General features: G+C 42.2%; 1 protein-coding gene across 1 annotated transcript in view; it reads left to right on the top strand.

The window, feature by feature from the left end:
• Positions 1-16,600, top strand: part of LOC117359964 (putative neutral ceramidase C) — a 185,863-nt gene that overhangs the window by 822 nt on the left and 168,441 nt on the right.

Genomic DNA, 16,600 nt, shown 5'->3' with positions numbered 1-16,600 from the left:
AAGTGTGCTCTGCTCCAGTAAAGCCCTCCTCCTGTTTTGACCTCGCTTGTGCGGAGAGCCACTTCATGCACAGACCGCATCTACAGGCAAAGAATATGGTCTACACATCCGTCTGGATCGCTCTGCAGTGATCTATCTGTGGGGTCACTGTGGGGCGTGCCTCCAATCGCATTAGTTTGCATGAGGAGGCATAGTGAATCGGTTGCCCAGGAAGACTCGGCCACAGATCGCCCAACAAAGTGAATCTGGGGCCTTAGTGGCTACCCAGGGCGGAGCAACCCCCTTCTACATTTGCTGAGCTCCTCTTGTTTCTTTGAAACTGGGAGTTAATATCTTGGGGCTGTCATATACTTCTTAGTATGTCTTAGAGGGAAGGGGTGGAAATCTTTCCAGCCTCAAAGAAACTGCCCTGACAAATCATCTCTTGTTAGTGCTCTGAGGTTAAGAGGTGATATGTTGGGACTGTCAAGTTCCCTCCTGCTGTTTCTCTGGAATTGGAAGGTGATATATTGGGTCTGCTGAGCCCTTCATCCTGTTTCTCATAGAAACTTGACAGCAGCATCTAGTGGGGAGTTGGAAATCTCCCAGCTACAGACAAACAGCAAGAGAGGCTTGGTGGCCCCAACTTAGAACTTCCCACAAGAAGGGATATGATGGAGCTTTCAAGCTCTTCTGGTTGCTTGGGGAAAGGGGGTGGGGGGTGGGGGTGAGAGGTAATATGCTGGGGCCACCAAGCTTCTCTTGATGTTGCTCAGATGATAAGAGTTAAGATATTTGGCTTTGGCAAGCTTTTCTTATTTCCTTGACAAATCACAAATATCTACTGCCTCTGGGGCCTTCTCTCTGCTGGACCCTGCCTCTGGATTCCCTTTGTGTGCCTTAGTCACTGGGACTCAGCAGAGGGGAACACACCATAGTGGCCAGAGGCAGCCTGTAGTGACCACTACCATTGCAAGTATTATGTGGTGATATTCACAGCAGGAGATTCAGTGGATGTTTATTTGTAATTTGTCACAGAAACAATGAGAGCTTGGCGGACCCAGTATATCAAGATGAAGGGCTGTCAACTGTTGATGGTGATGACCAGGGCCCAGATGCATTAAAGCCAGTGATTGCCATTGTTATTATTATTATTAAAGCTGTTTTAACAGCTTTAACAATTGCATTTGCTGACCCAATGCAGAAACTGGTTCACCGCCTGGTTTTCTGCATGATCATTCCCAGGAACCATGCAAATAAACTGATTAATATTAAAATGCCATGTAATCTAGTAGAGCGATTGATGCTCTAACATGACTTCCCAATAAGAACATAACATAAGAACATAAGCAGTACCTCTGCTGGGTCAGACCAAGGGTCCATCTTGCCCAGCAGTTCGCTTATGCGGCGGCCCATCAGGTCCAGGACCTATATAGTAATCCTCTATCTATACCCTTATATCCATTTTTTCTTCAGGAATTCATCCAATCCCTTCTTGAACCCCGATACCATACCCTGTTCTATCACATCCTCTGGAAGCGCATTCCAGGCATCCACCACCCTTTGGGTGAAGAAGAACTTCCTAGCATTGGTTCTGAATCTGTCCCCTCTTAATTTTTCCGAATGCCCTCTCGTTCTTGTAGTTTTCGAAGGTTTGAAGAACCTGTCCCTCTCCACTTTCTCTATGCCCTTCATGATTTTGTAAGTCTCTATCATGTCCCCTCTAAGCCTCCGTTTTTCCAGGGAAAATAGTCCCAGTTTCTCTAATCTTTCATCATATGAAAGGTTTTCCATACCTTTTATCAGTCGCGTCGCTCTTTTCTGAACCCTCTCAAGTATCGCCATATCCTTCTTAAGGTACGGCGACCAATATTAAACAAAACTAACTAAACTAAACTAAACCTTAGGTTTGTATACCGCGCCATCTCCGCAAGCGTAGAGCTCGGCACGGTTTACAGAGTTAGGAGGAAAGGAACTACAATGAAGGGTTATAGGAGAGGAACTAAGAAGATAGAGAGAGACAAGGGTACCAGAGAGCGGGAGGTGATTAAATTTTTGAAAAGAGCCAAGTTTTCAAGTGTTTGCGGAAGGATTGGAAGGAGCTTGAATTTCTGAGCGGTGTGACAAACCCAGGTCCATTTCGGGTCTTACCCACAATAAACCCGAATCTGTTCCTGGTTTTGCCCCAGTGAGAAGGAATGTGCACAAGCCACCTAGTTGCAGGAGAGTGGATCAGGTGACTGATCAATTAATGAATCAAGCTGACTCTAGCTCTGACATGGAAATGGAAATAGCAGAAACAGGGCAGGATAAGTTTGAAAGTTTCACTCTATGCAAACCCTATCCTGCCACTGTTAAATATCTCAGGAAATTTGAACAGCCAGTTAAAACCAGAGCTAGAAAGTATCCCGTCTGTGAAAGCAGGAAACAAGTCAGTGAGTGGAAAACCCTTCCCTCACATTCTCAGAAGGGGAGTGGTTTTCCACCGGATATAATGAGCCTGCTCAGAACAGAGAGGGGGAAGCAGCCAAGGGAAGCCAGACTCACGAGGCACACGGGAGAGGAACACCCAGGAGGGTATGAAGCTGGAGAGAACCAGACTCTCTCAGACTGGTCCATGATAGAGGCAGATGATTCAGCTCATATCAGGGAGCCTTGGGAGCAGCCAGAGGAGGAAGCAATGGACACCCAGGCAAGCCAGGCATGCACTGAAACCCAGCCATTGCCTATGGAAATACAGTGAGTTTAAACTTGGATTTTTGCTTGCTGCTTATTCCTCTGTGCTGCCAATGAATCTGAAGTTTATGTGAATCAGATGTAGAAACTCTCTGTGAAAGCCTAATATAGAGATTTTCTGTAAAGCCCTGAACGATATAAAGTTATATGGGTGTTTGTACTTCCTGGCTAATTGCCAAGCTGAGCCAGCACGTTGCTTTTCTCTCAGCTGTGGCTAATCCCAAGTACACCATTGCAGAGAAGGGAAACGTACGTGTGCTATTGAAGACTAGTGATATATCAATGATTTTTGAACATAAAAATGAACTGCTTGGATAAAAGAATATTGATTTAAAAACACTGCTGCTCTGGTGAAGAGAACTGAGACTCATAAGCTTGCAAGTCCAGAAGCAGGGACTGCCTGTAATACAGTGTTATTCAAGTTTTGTTTTTGGAATATTTTATGATGGACCTTTGTGAGTTTGATGTCATGTGCTGTGACTGCATACTGCACTGCAAGGCTGAGGCCTGAATTGTTTTGAATGATGTACCATTACTGGAATAAAGCTATTTTTGATTTTGCACATTCTGACTGAAACCTGTATTCCTTGCATGCATGCCTAAAAGTAAGACCTGGAAGATCCCTTAGTAGCAAGGGACACGTAGGATTGGAGTCTGGGTCACTTTGCCCGGGGTTTGCTGCTCCTGCAGGAACTCGGGGTGTGACAGCGGGGATGAGAGGTTGTTCCAGAGTTCTGTGGTTCTAAAGGGGAGGGATTTTCCAAGTTTTCCTGCGCGGGATATACCTTTTATAGAGGGGAATGATAATTTCAGTTTTTGGGAGGGTCTGGTGGAGTGGGGGTTTGAGGAATTCCAAAAGAGTGGGATAACGGGAGGAAGGATGCCATGTAGGATCTTGAAGGCTAAGCAGGCACATTTAAAGAGGACTCTGGAGTGTACTGGAAGCCAATGAAGCTTGGAGAGGAGTGGGGAGACGTGATCGAACTTGCCTTTTGCGAAAATAAGCTTAGCCGCGGCATTCTGAATATTGGACGCAGTACTCCAGGTGCGGGCACACCATTGTCTGGTACAACGGCAGGATGACCTCTTTCGATCTGGTTGTAATGCCTTTCTTGATAACACATAACATTCTATTTGCCTTCTTAGAGACCGCTGCGCACTGTGCCGACAACTTCATTGTGTTGTCCACTATTACCCCCAAGTCCTTTTCTTGTGTACTTTCACCCATTACCAGCCCTCCCATCGTATAACTGTACTTCGGGTTTCTGTTCCCTACATGTAAGACTTTACATTTTTCTGCATTAAACTTCATCTGCCATCTCATCGCCCACTCTTCCAGCTTGTTTACCTTTATAGTTCCTCACAGTCCTCTTTAGTCCAACTCCACTAAATAGTTTGGTGTCATCTGCGAATTTTATTACTTCGCACTTCGTCCCCGATTCTAGATCATTTATAAATACATTCAACAGCAGTGGCCCCAGTACGGACCCCTGCGGAACACCACTCGTGACCCTCCTCCAGTCAGAATAGTGGCCCTTTACTCCTACCCTTTGCTTCCTACCCGCCAACCAATTTTTGATCCATCTATGTATGTCTCCTTCCACCCCATGGTTCTTCAATGCACTAAGAAAAGTGATTGCTTTTAGCGATTCAAAAAAAGCGACTGGTCAAGACCAGTCACTTACCTGTCTAACATAAGAACATAAGCATTGTCTCTGCTGGGTCAAACCAGAGGTCCATCATGCCCAGCAGTCGGCTCACTCTGCAGCCCATCAGGTCCAGGAACTGTATAGTATTCCTCTATACCCTTCTATCCCCTTTTCCTTCAGGAAATTATCTAATCCCTTCTTGAACCCCAATACCCTCTGGAAGCGCATTCCAGGTGTCCACCACCCTTTGGGTGAAGAAGAACTTCCTAGCATTGGTTCTGAATCTGTCCCCTTTTAATTTTTTTGAATGCCCTCTCGTTCTTGTAGTTTTCGAAAGTTTGAAGAATCTGTCCCTCTCCAGTTTCTCTATGCCTTTCATGACCTTTTCTTAAAGTGGGCACAGATGCTGTGCATGTTACACATGTACAATATCTGCCCCATTAGAAAATAAAGAAAAAAGTACTCCCCTCTCGTCCGATGATGGTCCTCCTTGATGAACTGGCACCGGGAATTGATACCCCCCCCCCCCCCCCCCGCACCAGTGAAAATGGCAGGAGGCATGCTCACTTCCTCCTGCCATGCCAACATTACCTCCCCCACACAAGAAAAAATGGCAGAATGGATGTCCACTCCTTCCTGCCATGGCAACTCCCCTCTCCCCCCCCCCCCCACAGCAGCAGCTAAATGGAAGGAGGGATTCTCACTTCCTCCTGCCACCGGAGGTCCCCTGAACCACCCCCATACCTTTTCAGAGAAGTTGGAGCAGGAGGGAAGCTCAGTCTGTCCCACTTGTAGGCCCGCCAGTCCAAAATGGCGGGCCTTTCCCTGCCCGGTGCATTATGTGATGCACGGGGAGAGGCCTAAGGCTTTGATTAGCTCAGATGCCTAAGGCCTCTCCCCTTTGGAGGGACTTTAGGCATCTAAGCCAATCAGGGCCTTGGGCCCCTCCCGCTGTATCCTGGGATACAATGGGGAGGAGTCTAAGGCCCTGATTGGCTTGACTGAGCTTCCCTCCTGCTCCAACTTCTCTGAAAAGATACTGGGGGGGGGGAGGTTCATGTGATCTTTGGTGGCAGGAGGGAGTGGGCATAACAAACACAAGGAAGGGTAGAAGAAAATATCCAATGCAATATCCAACTCTCCACCTTACAAAATGAAACAAAAACGCTGCCACACTTTAGGAAGGTGAAGGAAAAGCCTCAGTTTATAGTAAGTCCGTTATGTTGACTGTACTCAAAGCACATCACATTAAAAAAAAACCTTTCATTCCTCTATATCGCAGGGAAAAAAAAAATAAAGTAAGGTGGAGAGTTGGATAGTGCATTGCATAATACAAGACTAGCCATCCTGGGTCACACTGATGGAAACAGGATATTAGACCAAAATAGATGGACCACCCTCGATTTGTAAGAACAACACACTAGCTGCCAGAGGCCAGACAATTTATATGGGAGTGAAGTATAACTGAGTCTTGTTCTGAATGCCATTTCCAATGAATTGTGTGTGTTATACGAGTATGTTGCCAAGTTCATTAACTATTTAATAAAATGCACATTTCAAAATTTCTGCTGATCTGTGGTTGGAGGTACTGTACTCTGCTGATATTTGTTAGACTTAGGGGGTACTTGACTTGAAGAAACTGAGAACACTGATCTAAGGCATAGACAGCCATGGATTGTAACACAACCCTTAAATCAATAGGGAGACAATATATTTAAGATATAGAATTCAGCTCACTGGCTGCAGAACACCAAGTGCCTTCATAATGTCCAGGGAGAGGTAATTTGTATTGTCTGGCAATGCTCTTTTATAGGAAAAAAAAGATACATACCCTCATCCAAAGCCAGCAGTAGGGGATGAGGTAACTATGCAATGCTCTGTCTCTATAATACCTATTGTATCTGGCTAGCATTTAACTGGGTACTAAATAAGTATCAATTTCAATATCAAACAACCCAGATAATAGTATATAAATTTTTAATAGATAATCTGTAGGCTTGTTATTTTCCTTTATGCATTTCATATCAAGATCACATAAGCCGTTCTCTTCATCGGATCATTTTTTAATTTTTACTTTTATGTGCAATATTTATTATTATAGTGAGTCCTTAAAATGATATGACTTATCTTTTTGATTGAGAATTTATTCAGGGAGCGCCTGCACCAACATGACCCTGTTTCATAGATTTTTTTTCAGGGTCGAGGTGGAGGCACTCCCTGAATAAATTCTCAATCAAAAAGGTAAGTCATATCATTTTAATACTGACTCATTGGAAAAACTCATCTGCTCTGTCACACACAGCTTGGTGGAATATGGTCTGTCTGACAGCTAAATACAAACTCTATGTTGCAGATAAGAAAGGTATACTTTCAAAAACCCAGTCCTTCTGGCAACCCCTAACTGATTTCTGTGCTAATATATAATTTCATGATGTATCTTGATATTGCCCTATTTCTGAACCACTGTGATAAGAATTCTGATTGATGTCTCTGTTTTTTGTAGCTGAACGGTCATTTATTATTTATTATTATTTTTGCTTACGGTATGATTTCTCATCTTTTTTCTCTTTGTATATATATTTTTTGAGTTTCAGTAATGTGCTGGCTGTACTTGGCTATCCTGGTAGATAATAATTTGTTATTGCATTACTATTGATCTGCTTGAACTTACCTTGTTGGTTGTGCTCCTTGTTTATTGTACTAGTTAAATGCCAATAAACAGTTTGAACTGAAAAAAAGATAAGTCGTATAATTTTAAGGACTCATAATAATAAATATTGCACATAAAAGTAAAAATTAAAAAAATGATCCGATGAAAAGAACGGCTTTTGCGATCTCGATATGAAATACATAAAGGAGAATAACAAGCCTACAGAGGATCTACTAAAAATTTATATACGAATTATTGTCTGCCTCCATAATAGCCATACCCATTCAGTAACCATGCCTGCTGTTATACTCGACTCCACCCTATCATATGAATTTAAAATATCCAACTTAAGGAAGAAAACATTCTACAATATGAGAAGACTAATCAGACCCTTTTTCAAGAGCACCACTTTGCTGTACTAATACAAGTGCTTATACCTTCACAGCTGGATTAGTGCAACTCCTTCTATGCAGGTCTAAACTCCACAATCCTGAACAAACTACAGATGATTAACCCCCCCCCCCCCAACATGGCGATCAGACTAATATTCAAACTCAAAAAAGCTGAGTCCATCTCACCTTACTATAAGAACTTACATTGGCTACCCGTCAAAACTTGTCTAGCCTTCAAACTATCCTGTATAATGTTTCAAATTTTATATGCAAAACAGCAGAGTTGCTTATAAACTTATTCATCAATTCCTGGCCAACGCCAACCAGAAAACTGAAATTGCTCCAACTACTCATCCCATCTCCCAAAGGAATTAAATACAAACATATATTCATCTTGTTTTATACTTTTCTTGGCACCAAGACCTGGAACAACCTCCCAACTGACATTAGGATGGAAACAATCTACAACAATTCTGAGAAAAAAATTAAAAACTCTCTCTTTTTTGAGAGAATGCATACCACAGACAGCTAACTCAATATACCTAGTATCACTAAATCCCATACTTAAATTAAGTGTTATACCAGTATAGTCATGGAACCTCAATTTTTCCATTTCCCATTACTGTGTTCGTAACTCAGTTCTCTTTGAATTGCTATAATATAATGTAGTTTATATATTCTATAATTCCTTATATTATAAGTTGCCTTGAACCTAATTAGGCATGTTGGGGTCCTTTTACTAAGGCGCAGTAGCCGTTTTTGCGCATGTTAAATGCTAACGCGTCCATTATATCCTATGGATGCGTTAGCCTTTAGCGCACACTAATATTTAGTGCACGCTAAAATGGCTAGCGTATTTTAGTAAAAGGACTAACTAAACTAAACTAAACCTTGGGTTTATATACCGCACCATCTCCATGAATGCGGAGCTCGGCACGGTTTACAGGAAGAAGGATGAGAGAGGAACTACAGTGGAGAGATTAAAGAGTTAGGTATAAAGGGGGAAGGTGAGAGGCCTAAGAGGGGGGAAGTGTTACAGTTTTGAGAATAGCCAGGTTTTTAGGTGTTTGCGGAAGAGTTGGAGGGAGCTTGAGGTTCGGAGAGGGGAGGGGAGGTTTTTCCAGATCTCAGTGATTCTAAAGGGGAGGGCTGACCCAAGTTTGCCTGCATGGGAAATACCTTTTATGGAAGGGAAGGATAGTTTAAAAATTTGGGAGGATCTGGAGGAAGTAGGGGTTGGGGAGTTCCAGGATAGAGGGATAATGGCAGGAAGGATGCCATGTAGGATCTTGTAGGCCAGACACACACATTTGAAGTGGATCCTGGGGATTACTGGGAGCCAATGGAGCTTAGACAGGAGTGGTGAGACGTGATCAAATTTGCTTTTCGCGAAAACAAGCTTAGCTGCGGCGTTCTGAATCCGCTGAAGTCTGTGGAGGCTTTTCTTGGTTAGGCTGAGGTAGATAGAATTGCAATAATCCAATCTGGAGAGGATGATGGATTGTACTAGGACTGCGAAGTGTTTTTGGTGAAAATAGGGTCTGACTTTCCTTAGCATGTGAAGGCTGAAGAAGCATTTCTTCACCAGGGATTGGAGATGTTCGTTGAAGGATAGAGAAGAGTCTAAGGTGACACCCAGAACTTTGCTTGAGAACTCGAGCTGTAATGGGGGGCCGGAGGACAATGGGATGGAGGAAGGTAGATGGTCTAATTTTGGGCCGAGCCAAAGGAGTTTTGTTTTGGACTCGTTTAGTTTCATATGCATTGTGAATGCCCAGGATTGGAGGTTCTTTATGCATGAGGTTATGTTCGTGGAGAGGTTAGTGAGGTTCGAGTCGGTCTCAAGGAGGATGAGAATGTCATCAGCGTAAGTGTAAAGAGTTTCAAGGGGGGGATAGTTGGAGTAGTTTCAGGGAGGACATGTAAATGTTAAAGAGGATTGGGGAGAGGGGTGAGCCTTGTGGGACACCACAAGTCGGGGTCCAGGGGGAGGATGAGGTGCCGCTCATGTTAACCATGTAAGAGCGGGAGCGCAAGAATTTGGAGAACCAATCAAGAACTATGGAGCTAATGCCTGTCTCGGAGAGTTGGAAAATTAGAATGTCGTGGTGGACAACGTCAAAAGCTGCGGAGAGGTCGAATTGTAGAAGGACAGCAAACTTGTTACGAGAATGCAGATGCTGAACCTTAGAGATTAGAGAGGCCAATAGGGATTCAGTGCAGAAGTTGGGTCTGAAGCCATATTGGTAAGGTAAGAGGATGGAGAATCTTTCTAAGTAGGAAGAGAGCTGGGTAGATATGATAGACTCGAGCAGTTTGGTGAGGAGAGGGATATTTGCTATTGGACGGTAGTTGGATGGTATGGAGGGGTCTAGGTCAGCTTTTTTCAGTAAAGGGGTCAATGCGATGTGTCCCATTTCAGTGGAGAATAGGCCTGATAATAGGGCAGAATTTATGAGTTTGGTAAGAGATGTGATGGCCTGTGCAGGGATTTTCTCAAATAGGTAGGAGGGAAATGGGTCCAGGATGCAGTTGCATGATTTTAACTTGAGGCAGAGTTTAAGGGTCTGAGAATCAGATATGAGCTCGAAGACAGTCCAGGATCTGTCGGCAGGGATGGGGTTGAGAGCAGCTAGGGTGGGGTTGGGTTCGGGGGCACCAGAGAATTGTAGGAGATTGCGGGCGGGAAGGAGCGCCTTAAGGTAGAGATCTTATCATTGAAGAATTTTGCTAGGACCTCGGCTGAAGGAGATAAGGGAAGAAGGGTGGAGTCATTTTTAGTGGTTAGGGAGCGCCAAATGCTGAACAATGTGCCATTCTGGACCCCACTGTGATTCAGAAATACTGGATTAGATTAGTTTAAAAAAGAAAAAAGCAGTGTTACAAATATTAGACCAATCCCTAAAATACCACCACACCTCTTTTTGGGAAAACAGACGAAACAAGATTCTCAACACAGAAACTGTACATCAGCAGAATACAGTATCTCACTTTGGTCTCACACACAAAACATGGATACAAGCTTGCTATTCTCACAGTGGCTACAAATTATAAATCAAAATGTGTGGTGAAAAACTTGAGCTGGAAACCCCAAGAAGCCAACCTCAAAAGCAAGTAACACTAGCAGAAAGTCATACCTAAGCAAAATATAGAGTCTCTCATTAAAGACAGAAAAAGGCACCATAAATTAAAAATAGAAATATACAATTATATTGAAACCCCAAAGAAGTCACTGCAAGCAGTGCAGCACTAGAGAAAGAGAAACACAAATGCATTTTCTCTTCTACTGTGCAAAAGATAACATCAGAGACGTACATTTCCCACAGCTGACATATTAAATAAATGAAAAAAGTGGCATTGCATTTTTTCAGAGCAAGAAAACAAGTGGGGAATAGGACTGTACACGTCAGCCCTGGAAGCAGCAAGGTTTATTGATTGTAACCACAAATAAAAACTAATACATGTATAAATATATAAATACAATGTCCTCTTCCTTTTATGACCCATAAAAGGAAAAGAAAAGGACATTGTATATATATATTTATACATGTATTAGTTTTTAATTTGTGGTTACAATCAATAAACCTTGCTGCTTTCAGGGCTGACGTGTACAGTCCTATTCCCCACTTGTTTTCTTGCTCTGGTTTGTTTGAAGTGATGTTGTCTTACCTTGTTTTTGTGGTTTGCATTGCATTTTTCCAATCATATCAGTCTGCTACTACTACTACTACTACCACTACTATTTAAGACTTATATAGCGCTGAATGGCGTACACAGCGCTGTACATTTTGGGATTTATAGACAGTCCCTGCTCGGAAGAACTTACAATATAAGTTGGACAGACAGACATTGACCAAGAATTTTAGAAGCATCTTTTATGTCAGCAGTAAGGATGAAAAGTTGAATACCAAGACTTCGTAAATAATATATCAAAAATACAATGATCAGCCATACAGAATGCTGTTGATATAACTAGCTTGATTAATAATACAGCTTCACCAGCGTACATACGGTAATAAGAGAGATGAGCACTGAGGCAAGTAGTTTCTCAATCTATTTCCCGTCCTGAAGCCATACCATAATTGACAAGGAGGGCTCGCTCAACCAATAAGTCTAATTGATGCAAAACATTTCTTGATTGCTAGCAATGGCAAGTTAGAATTAGGATAATTAGCTTGTTGGTCTGGCTTCTTTCCAATTGGCCACACTACAGCTTGCTTCAGTCATGATGGCATAACACCGAGAGCCAAAGAGTCCTTGATCATAGTAATGAGTAGTATCTGAGTGAAGATGCAAGAGATGATCCTGTTTGTGGACATATATATGAGACATACTTTGCCACAAGTACAGAGTTTAACAATAAATGTTCTTGCCTGTTCATAATTAAATGAATTTGCACTTGAAATTTGATGCCGTAAGTGCTGTAGATATCTAGCAAACCATGCTTTTGTATGTAGGAAACATCAATCACCACCTTATCTCCCTCTCTGTCCATATGTAAATAAGTTCTTATGCAAGTTAACATCATCTTAATCTTTGTTTAAATTAGTCTAAGAGCCTACTTTGTCTAAGCCAATAAAAGGTGTTCTATCAAACAAAGGCACTCATGTACTAACTTGTGAAAGTGTTTGTATGGTAGTACCTCTTTTATCAGAACTTGGCTAGGAGATACAATGAGCTCTTAGCTCTTTTACATCCCTTAGCTAAACTTTACATGAGATTTTTCACATGTTGTCAGAACTCTAGGATCTTTGTTCTTCAGATCCTCATTACTTCTCTCTGTGGCCCTTCTTTAGAACTTCATTTATTGGGTACTCCTATATCACTTTATCTGTGCACTTCATCATTATCATTATAATCTTCAGACATGCTGGGCCAGACACTTTGAATAAACTTCCCGGGTCAGTGTATCATGCTCCTTCTCTGACCTTATTAAAATCCAGCCTGAAACCCATCTTTTTGAGGCTCTTACTAAATCTTAACCCCTTATTCATTTTTTCATACTCCTGTTAATTTTCAAACTTCCCATAATCAATGAAATTACCTGATTTTCTGATTTGTTCTATCAGACCGATTGTTCTATCAATGATTTGTTCTATCAAAAATTATAAGCTCTATGCAGAAGAGGTTCTCTTATTTTATGTATATATTAGGATTTATTTACTACCTTTATGAAGGAGTTCAAGTAAGGTGGTGTATATCAAGAATAAGTCAAACATAATCAAAATAGACAATTACAGTAGTAAAAAACAAAAATATTCAGATTAGAATACAAAGAATGGCATATGAAAGGCATTCAATAATTTATCTACCTCAGTATAGTCCCCTAATACCTCCATACACTTCATATACTTTTCCTGCAATTAATTTAACCCCTTTGAAATGAATTCTTCAGTTTGACCTTCAAACCATGACATCACAGCTTCCTTGATGTCTTCATCACTTGAAAAATGCTGTCCACGGACAGATTTCTTCAAAATTCAGAACAGGAAATAATCTGAGGGAGCCAGGTCAGAATTGTAGGGTGGATGGTTCAGCTGCTGAAACACACATTCTTTGATGGCAGTCTGTGATTGTTGTGACATGTGCACCAGCACATTGTTGTGAAGAAGCAACATGCCTACTATGAGTTTTCCTCATCTTTTCTCCTTGATTGACTCCCTCAAAGTAATTATTGTATTGGCGTAACTCTTCCCGGTTATGGTTGTCTTGTGTGGCATGAACTCCAGAAGCAAAAGTCCATCATTCCAGGAGACAGTTGCCATGATTTTACCTGCAGATTTTTATGTCTTGAAATATTTTTGGGGTGGGGGATGACTTGTGCTTCCACTTCATTGACTCCATTTTGGACTCACGATCTCTGTGATAGACCCAAGTCTCATCTCCAGTCACCAAACGATGAAAAAAATTCACTTGATCTTCACTGAGCATCTCCAAGTTCTCCTGACAGCACTGGAGTCTCATGGCCTTCTGACATGGTATCAGTATTCTTGGAACCCATCTTGCACTAACCTTGGACATGCCAAAATTTCATGAATTATTTTCCAAACTGTGGGGTACTTTTACTAAGGCGTGCTAGGCATTTTAGCGCACGCTAAATATTAGCATGTGCTAAATGCTAACGTGTCCATAGACTATAATGGATGCATTAGCATTTAGCGCACACTAAAACAGCTAGCGTGCCTTAGTAAAAGGACCCCTGTATCTGCCGAGATGCCCATTTCTTCAGTTATTCGGGAAACCTTAATTCGTCTGTCTGACAAAATTCAATCCTCAACATTCTTGTACATTTCTCTGGAAGTTGCTTCCAGAGACCATCTAGTGTGATGGTCATCTTTAATGGACACTCTACCCCATTTAAACTGCTTGCTCCAAAATTTTACTTTGTAGGATGATGGTGCAGACTCGCCATAAACTGCAGTCATGAATTCATGGATCTCTTTTGGCTTTTTCCTTTCTTTTGCAAGAAATTTTATCATTGAAAGGTGCTCCAGATCTAGCAGTTTCTTACTTGATTCACACGAGGATTCTCCTGACATCCTGTCTCTTGGAATGTTCAGGGCCGGATTAATCAATAGGCCCAAGAGGCACGTGCCTAGGGCCTGAAACTGTGAAGGGGCCTGCTGAAGGAAGGCAAAGAGAGAGCCCCTTTTTTTTTCTTTTTTCAAACAGCGATTATTGGCAACGGGCTCTCCCCTGGCACTCAAGATCGGCAATGGGCCCCCTTCCGGCACTCAAGATCAACAACGGGCCTCCTTCTCCTCCCTGCACAGTGCTCAGCCCAAAACTCCCTCTAACACAGCTTCCTGTTTCCGCCCAGGCAGTTTGAGTCAGAGGGAAGCTTTGGACTGAGCATCGCGTTGCTGATTTGAAGTGTTGTTGATGCTGGTGGGGGCTCGTTGCCGATCTTGAACGTCATCGCGGGGGGGGGGGGATGCCGATCTTGAGTGTCATCATGGGGAGGGGGCCCGTTGCCAAAATCGGAAAGAAAGGTGAGAGGAAGGGAGAGAGATGGGCCTGTGGTGGATGGAGAGAAGGGGCAGATGATGGAAGTGGAGAAAAGGGAGAGAGAGATGAGGGCAGATGATGGAAGTGGGGAGAAGGGGGAGAGAGAAGAGGGCAGATGATGGAAGTGGGGAAAAGGGAGTGCAAATGCTGAATGGAAGTGGAGAAAGAGAACACATACTGGATGGAAGGAGGGATAAAGAAAAAGACATATGCTGGATGGGGGAAGAAGATAGATTTAGTGAGATAGTGGAGGGGTGAAGGAAAGGGGGTGAAGGCATGCTGTGGGTAGACACAATGGAAAGAGGGAAACTAAGGACTGCATAATAAGAAAGAATTTAATTTAGACAGAGGCAGAAAATAAAGAAGGAAGACCATAGAAGAAAAGGAAAGGGGAGAGAGAGAGAGAGATGCCAGAGAACGGGGAAGGAGAAAGAGATATCAGATCTGAGCGGAGGAAATGAGAAGAGAGAGATGCTAAAAACCACAGGGGGGGGGGAGGGAATGAGAGATGAAAGGAGAGAGATGCCAGACCTTGAGGGAATACAGGGAAGATGATGGATGCCAGACCAAAGGGGGGGGGGGTCAAGAGGAGAGATGGCAGGGGGAGACAGACAGTTTCTGGAAGGGGCCGACAGTGGATGGAAGAAAGAGAATGACAAGAAGATGAGGAAAGCAGAAACCACATGTCAAAAGTAGAAAAAAATTATATTTTTTTGCTTTAGGATAAAGTAGTGTTATAGCTGTGTTGATAAATGTTTAGAAAATGGAAATACAATGATCAGTTTATTGGACTAATTTTAATACATTTTTGACTAACTTTCAGAGACCAAATTCTCCTTCCTCAGGTCAGGACAGGATACTGTAACAGCAGTATACTTTACTGACCTAAGGAAAGAGGGTTTGACTTCTGAAAGCTAATTGAAAAATGTATTAGTCTAATAAAATGGTTATATCTTATTTTCTATTTTTTGTTTCATTTTTAGTTGTTAATTTGTAAAGTGATTTGTTATTTCTCTTTTTTTCAAATTTACATCTGCTATCTTTATATTTTGTTCAGTATTGGGGGATATGCACCACTTTTTCTTCACCCCCTAAACTGTACCATTCTTTCGGTTTGTAACACAAGCCAGCATGCTGAATGCTCTGCATTGCTCCGATGATCGTCAGAACAGCGCAGAACATTCAGCCTGCAAGCCAGTGCTAAAAACCTCTTCCGTGCTTTTGTAAATAAAAAAATAAAAAAAAGGAGGGGGGGTTAGTTTGTGATTACTTATTCCATACTGGGTGAGGGTAGTTCTGTGTCTTGTGTGTATGAAAGACATGGTTTTCTGTTAGCATTGACCAGCCTTGTTTGGCGAAATGCATCAGGCATGGTTCCTGGGAGCACCTTGAATAAATCAGATTTGAATCTCATTATTGTCAGCCGATCTTCTTTTGTTCCACATTGGATTCTTTGGTGGACTGCTTGCCTTGTTGTTTTGTTACAAATTAACATACATGTGGAACACACCAGAGGAGATACAGATTTGGTTGTTTATATATACATATGGGTTAAAGTTGGATGACATAGAGTGAGACAGTTGAGAGGAGTTGCAAACATGGTTATTAATATAGACTTATGCATTTGAACACTTTTATATACGTATGGAAAGGGTTCAGAGTTAAAGTCCTGGGCAAGTAGGTGGGAAGAGGAGGAAGGGGGTTTTTGTTCAGAGATGTTTGGGGCTTGCATAGAACTAAAACTGTGCACTGGTATGGTAATCTTTGTTGTTTGTTTTGAATTTTATAATAATAAAAAAAGAAATACAAGTGGAAATAAAGAAGTAAAGAAAACAGGTAAATAAATGGGGGCGGAGCAGGGTGGGGCATGGGCGGGGCAGGGCTAGAGGGCCCAGTATACTTGTGTGCCTAGGGGCCCTCGATGAATTAATCCTGCCCTGGGAATGTTAGACTAACATTGTGCATGAGTAACCTTGAGACATGTTTCAACACGCTTGCTACTTTCTTTTATATTCAGGTAGATAAATTATTGAACACCCCTCTTAGTAAGTTACATTACAATGTCAGCACAAAGCAGAATAAAGCATTTTAATAGACAGCATAGGTGTAAGCAAAGAAGGAGTCCATAGATAGAAGAGACAGAGTAACAGATGTTAGGAAATAAGGGACTAATCTGAAGAAAGTTG

This window comes from Geotrypetes seraphini, chromosome 4 (genome assembly GCF_902459505.1).
Source record: "Geotrypetes seraphini chromosome 4, aGeoSer1.1, whole genome shotgun sequence".
Classification (NCBI taxonomy): domain Eukaryota; kingdom Metazoa; phylum Chordata; class Amphibia; order Gymnophiona; family Dermophiidae; genus Geotrypetes; species Geotrypetes seraphini.
The sequence above is the reverse complement of the archived record's forward strand: the minus strand, read 5'-3'. Positions and strand labels throughout refer to the sequence as shown.